Raw genomic sequence first — 6805 nt, 5'->3', positions numbered from 1 at the left:
CAGCAGTTCGAAACTACCAGCCGCTCCACGGGAGAAAGATGAGGCGATCTGCTCCCGTAAAGATTTACAGCCTCGGAAACCCTATTCAGGGTCGCTATGGGTCAAAACTGACTGGACAGCACACAACAACAACAATGTTGTAAAAAGTTGAAAAGAAAAAGGGAGGGTCTTTTTACATGATACAAGAAATCATCTATAATGGATTTAGGGAGGGAGGGAAAGGAAGGAAATTTTTTCTTGGGCTAGGGAGTTTGTTGTTGTGAAGTGCTGTCGAGTTGGTTCTGACCCATAGCGACCCTCTCTAGGGTTTCTGAAGAGCAGCTGGTGAGCTTGAACTGCCAATCTTGCAATTCCAATGGCTATGCAGTCTGGCACATTGACCCACAGCACCACACCAGGATTCTGGGCTAGAGGGTAGACACATGTTAACACAGGTGATGGAACAGGCAACATACAACAGGAAGGAGGAAAGATGAAGGTAGTGGGAGACACAGAGAGGAATGCAAGAGTGAAAGTGAATAGAGGTAAACACTGTGACCTCTTGGCACATGGAGGGGATTGCAACCATGTACTGAAGCAAAGTATACGATCTGCTGAATGTAAAACTGATGATCTGCTCTGTAAACCTTCACCCAATTCACGATAAAAAGTTGAAAACAATAAACATGGAACTCTAACTTGAAGATTGGTCTATTTTGACATCTGCTGCGTATCAAATGACCCATTTCAAAAGCAGCAAGGGGGAGACCTCACTGCCACCAAGGGAGAAGAACCAGGAGTGGGGTGTGTCTTTTGGACTCCAAGATCCCTTGTCATTGAATCTCCTGAGTCCAGGGACAGAAAGCTGTGACAAAGGACCAGCCACAAGAACCAAGTGCCAGAGCAGGAGAATGAGGGGAGGTCTTCCTGGCCCACTGATTGAATGAAGCCTTTGGACATGGGACCCACTTGTGGATGGGGCGCCACTAGAGACTTAATTGGGGAAGGTAAGTTTATTGACCTATGGAGGTAGAGTTGAGAGCCTTTGGGCTGAGGCATTTATCAGCAACCCTGAAGGAACTTTTGTAACATATCTGAGCAGGGCAGAGGCCAGGCCAAGGGACTGAGGTCAAGTGAGAGGCCTGCTTACAGGCACAGCTGAGACAAGACTGCGAAAATTGTGGACTGAGATTTTTAACCTTGGACTGAGAACCAGAGTCAGTAGTTCAAATCCACCAACTCCTCCTTGGAAACCCTACACAGGGTCACTATGATCCAAAACCTACTTGAGGACACTTAACAGCCACAGCAACCCCTTCATATTGTGAGTGTGGTCTGTGAGTTCTCTGTAGCCATGGCAATGAACTTGAACCCAGCTGGGAAGTAGAGACTGCCTTGGGAGGGTATCTGGTGTCAGATCGATAGAGAAGATGAGCATGGAGGTCAGAGAACCGCTCTTGCAGTGCTGATATTTACACAGTCCTGGTGTGGCGCTGTAGGTTCAGCACTGAACTGCTAACCACAAGGTCAGAGGTTCAAACCCACCAACTGCTCCTCAGAAACCCTATACAGGGTCGCCTGGAGTTGGAACCAACTAGACGACACTTAACTTCTACCTTACTTTCTATTTTAGGGAATATACGTACAACTGCATCCATAGGAAATGGGTCAAGAATGGTGCCTTCCTCTGCATTATTCAGCCTAATAGGAACAGTACTCCTGGTGATGGATGGAACAGTCTCCATATCCCAGTCAAGCGGACTCCTGGACTCCTATTCTTGGGCAGTGGACCCCAGCGCTCGCCACCGGCCCAATTCCTGGGGACCGCAGTGAGGCTTGACTTTCAAACATTGCCACTGTTGTTTTTAAGCCTGGAGGCCACGTCATTACTAGACTCTTGGGCTTCTGTTTCCTCTGTGTCCACCCCTCAGTTCGTTGGGGGCAGCAGTGAGGGAGGGCAGGGGACAGCTCCGGCTGCTGGGGTGCTGAAAGGTTCAGCATACACACGGTCTGCTTTACAAGGACATTAGCGTAAAGATCCCCCCCGTTAGTATGTAAGATGAACGCCCAGTAGATGCAGGTGGGTTTGGAGATGGTGGCTGTGGGCTGGGTGTACTGGGTTTCCAGGCAAAGTGCTGGTCACCGGATGAAGTGAGGGCCTCACCCCAACATGGCCTTACCTTCCTTGGAAGGCACTTCCAGAGTTCTTGAAACACTGTTTCCTGCCCCAGTAACAAGCAGCGCTCTAACACTGTTGTTTGTATTCTTTCAAAACTTGGGCACCAGGGTGATGGTGGAGTTCCACCCTCACTTTACTGCCTCCCACCCAAGTCTTGAGGACTCCTGGTGTGGCGCTGTAGGATCAGCACTGAACTTGGAACCACAAGACACGCAGGTCAAATCCACCAGCTGCTCCTCAGAAAGCCTCTATCGACTTGCTATGAGTCAAAACCAATGTCGATGGCATTTAACATCACTCAGTCTTGAGGCCCTCAGAGTCCATGTGGTCAGGGCTGCGTAGGGCATGAGAGGCCTGGCTTCCTGGAGAAGGTGGTCTTGCCTTTGTAACTTTGAAGAAAGCAGCAACCCTAAGTCCGTGGCTGCAGTCCTTGTTGGCCTAGTTCTAAGTACCCAGGACTGACCCACACCTGGCCCTGTGAGCTTCAATAAGGCCCAGGCGGGGCCAAGGTCATTCAGGCCAAAAAGATCATCTTGACCTTACGCCACCCCAGCCCCCAAAGAAGCCTTTTCCTGAGTCTGCCGGAGGCTGGGACGGAGGCAGTAGGAAGTAATTTGTGTCACCTTGGTGTAGAAGAAATCACACACACTCGGTCCAACAGACATTCAACCCCCTACTGCCACCACGGTTCCGAAAATGATTTTTTAAAATCATTTTTGAGTGTGAGTATGTCACATAATGTCAGGAACATACTTACGCCATGTTTAAAAATTGCCTGTGGTTTATTCATCTGTAACTGGATTTAATAAATCATGGACAAGTCACAGATTGCGAAGGTTTTTTGGTTTGGTTGCTGTGAATTGGAACTAACTGTAGACTTTTTACTTTCCATATCCCTCTCCAGGGATCTGGGAAGCACACCTCAGACAGCTGCAGAATCACCCTAAAAATGAGGCACACGGTGGGGGGCCAGACCAAGCCTCTCCCATCCAAACAATTTAAAAAATTAAATCAGTGCATTCTATCAACATCTCCACCCCCACAAATTAAAACCAAAGAATTGACGCCACCCTTTAGCAAGACTATGAGTTTTCAGGAATGTAGAATGCTGTAATGGGGTGAGGTGAGTTGCAGTTAAGACGCAGCCGGAAAGTGTCTGGAGAGGCATTTCAGACCCCAAGGTCAGTTTGACGGCAAGTTCGGCGGTTCAAATTCACCAGCTGCTCCTTGAAACCCTGTACAGGGTCGATTCGACGGCACTTAACCACCACCATTAAGAAGAATGAAGAAAAATTGATGCCTTTGAATTCTAGTGTTGGTGAAGAACATTGGAAAGTGCCATGGACTGCCAGAAAAACAAATAAATCTGCCTTGGAGGCAGTTCGTAACCACTACACTACCAGAGCTCCTAAAGTACAAGAGAACACTTTGTTCTCTTGTACTTTAGGAGCTCTGGTAGTGTAGTGGTTACGAATTGGGCTGCGAACCACAAGGTCAGCAGTTCGAAACTACCAGCTGCTCCGCGGGAAAAAGATGAGGCTTTCTGCTCCCGTAAAGATTTACAGTCTCGGAAACTCTGTTCAGGGTCGCTGTGGGTCGGAACCGACTCCACGGCACTTAGGACTTGGTAAAGTAGTTGTTGTTAGTGCCATCGAGTCAGTTCTGACTCACAGTGACCCTGTGTAGGGTTTTCAAGGAGTGGCTGGTGAGTTTGAACTGCCAACTTTGTGGTTCAAACCGACCTCGTGGTCCAGCGCTTTATCCCACAATGCCACACCTGGTAAAGTAGAGGGTCATTGAAAAAAAGAAAGACCCTCAAGGTGATGGGACGGACACAGTGATGGAACAATGGATTGAAAAAGTAAGGGTGGTGAGGAGAGTGGGGGAATGGGCCGTGATCCCTTCTGTTTGCTGTACACAGTGTCACTGTGAGTCGGGATCAGCTTGGAGTCCTGGTATGATGCACTGGTGTGCTGATCACAAGAGTGGCAATTCAAACTCACCAGGTGCTCCTCCTCGGAAACAGAAATCCTACACAGGGTCTCTGAGTCACAATCGAATCAACAGCACTTAAACAAAGACAAATGGAAGTGCTCTGGGCCCAACCCTTCATTCCTAACCTTGCAGGACCTTGTGAGCCAAGGCAAGCTGTTTGGATTTTACTTCCCACCCAGCTGGGACCAATGAGAGAAGACTCAAGTTGATAAAATTCAGAAAGCCCAGTGAAATTTGAATTTCAAATTTAAAAAGGTAAAATAAAGTAAGTATATCCCAAGCAATGTTGAGGATATGTTGTTGTTAGGTGCATCGAGTCGGTACCGACCCATATCGACCTTATGCACAACAGAATGAAACACTGCCTGATCCCGGGCCAACCTCACTACTGTTGCCATAATTGAGGATATGTTGTTGTTGTTGTTGTTATGTGCCGTGGAGTCGGTTCCGACTCATAAGGACCCTGTACAGGGTTTCCGAGGCTGTAAATCTTAACGGGAGCAGAAAGCCTCATCTTTCTCCCACGGAGCAGCTGGTAGTTTCGAACTGCTGACCTTGCGGTTCACAGCCCGATTCGTAACCACTACGCTACCAGAGCTCCTTGAGGATATAGTTACTTTAAATTTTAAAAAAGCAGTCACAGGCTGTGCTCCTCCCCATTGGACAGGCAGGTGCATCTTCTCTTGCATTCCCTTTCTGAGACACGATGGCGGAGGTTGGAATCAATGGATCTGTCTGTGTGGGGCGCCTGGTCACCAGGGCTACTGTTAACACTCACAAAGTGGAGATTGTTGTCATTAAAGACCTATTTAATGACCTCAGCTACATGATATGCAGGAGTCCTGGTGTGGTGCTGTGGACTAATGCATTAGACTGCAAAGCCATTTGAACTGCAAGGTCGGTGGTTCAAGCTCACCAGCTGCTCCTTGGAAACCCTATACAGGGTCACTATGGGTTGGAATTGACTCGACGGCACTTAACAACAACAACAATGTGGTCTACATGTTCCAGTATGATTCTGCCATGGCAAGTTCAATGCACTGTCAAGGCTGAGAACGGGAAGCTTGTCATCACGGGAAGCTCATCTTCATCTTCCAGGATTGAGATCCTGCCAACATCTGTATGTTGTAGAGTCCATTGGGGTCTTTACAATTTTGGTGAAGGTTGGGGGCTCAGGTGGGGGGCTCACTGGAAGAGTGGTGCCATAAGGGGAATCATCTCTGCCCCTTCTACACATGCCCGCATGTTTGTGATGGGCATGAACTACAAGAAGTGTGACAATTCACTCAAGACTGTCAGCAATGCTTCCTGCTCCACCAACTGTTTGGCCCCCCTGGCCAACGTCATCCATGACAACTCTGGCATCGTGGAGGGACTCATGACCACAGTCCAGGCCATCACTACCATCCAGAAGACTGTGGATGGTCCGTCTGGGAAAATGGAATGATGGCCGTGGGGCTGCCCAGAGCATCATCCCTGCATCTCCTGGCACTGCCAAGGCTGTGTGCAAGGTCACCCATGAGCTGAATGTGAAACTCACTGGCATGGCCTTCTGGGTCCCCACCCCGAGGTGTCTGTTGTGGACCTCACCTGCTGCCTAGAGAAAGCTGCCAAATACGATGACATCAAGAAGGTGGTGAAGCAGGCATCAGACGGACCCCAGAGAGGCATCCTGAGTTACACTGAAGACCAGGTCATCTCCTGGGACTTCAACAGTGACACCCACTCTTCCACCTTTGATGCTGGGGCTGGCATTGCCCTCAACGACCACTTTGCCCAGCTCATTTTCTGGTATGATGATGAATTTGGCTACAGTAATATGGTGGTGGACCTTATGGTCCACCTGGCCTCCAAGGAAAAGGGCCCCCTGGACCACCAGCCCAGCAACAGCACTAGAGGAAGAGAGAGTCCCTGAGCTGCTGAGGAGCCCTTACCCCAGCTTGATCCCCCAACACACTGAGAAACTCCCATCCTCCACACAGTTTCCATCCAGACCCCCTGAAGAAGGGAAGGGGCTTAGAGACCAGCCTTGTCATACACCATCAATAAAGTACATGGACCCAGCCCAAAACCACAACTTATCAGAAATCCTGATTTAACTGGGTAAAATAATAATCGAAGTGTATCTCCAACATTGTGTGTTTCTGTTGGGTGTCCTCAAGTTGATTTCAACTTGTCTAACAGAGTAGAACTCTTCCATAGCGTTTTGTAGTTTTCAAATATTGTTGCAGTGTGTGTAAGGTAAAAGCGTACACGGTAAATTCGGTTCCCATTTAACAGTTTCTACACAAAGTATTCAGTGATAATGGCTACATTTTCCACGGTGTCTTCATGCTCATCCGTTCTGTTCTGGTGGTTCCATTGCCAGTACGCTAGTCTCTCTCTCTCCCTTCTAATCTTTGCTTTAGCACCTCTGTTGTCTGTGTTGTTTCCTAAGATCGAGTCAGTCTTTGCTCATTACCGCAGATAATACTCTATTGTATAGGATAGCTTGTTATTTAGCTAATGGGCAAGCTCAAAAAGGGTCATTTTGATTTAAGGTTTTTGATTGTGATTTTAAGTCTCAGAGAATCCTCTCATATAACCAGCCCAGTAAGTCTAGACTTTTTAAGAACTTGAATTGTGCTCCACATTTCTCTTCTGTTGTATGTA

At 48.1% G+C, this 6805-nt stretch overlaps 1 pseudogene; it reads left to right on the top strand.

The window, feature by feature from the left end:
* Positions 1–4859: 4859 nt before the first annotated feature.
* LOC102826535 lies at positions 4860–6155 on the top strand (annotated as a pseudogene).
* Positions 6156–6805: the final 650 nt, after the last annotated feature.

Source organism: Chrysochloris asiatica, unplaced genomic scaffold (assembly GCF_000296735.1).
Source record: "Chrysochloris asiatica unplaced genomic scaffold, ChrAsi1.0 scaffold00125, whole genome shotgun sequence".
NCBI classification, from domain to species: Eukaryota; Metazoa; Chordata; class Mammalia; order Afrosoricida; family Chrysochloridae; genus Chrysochloris; species Chrysochloris asiatica.
The sequence above is the reverse complement of the archived record's forward strand: the minus strand, read 5'-3'. Positions and strand labels throughout refer to the sequence as shown.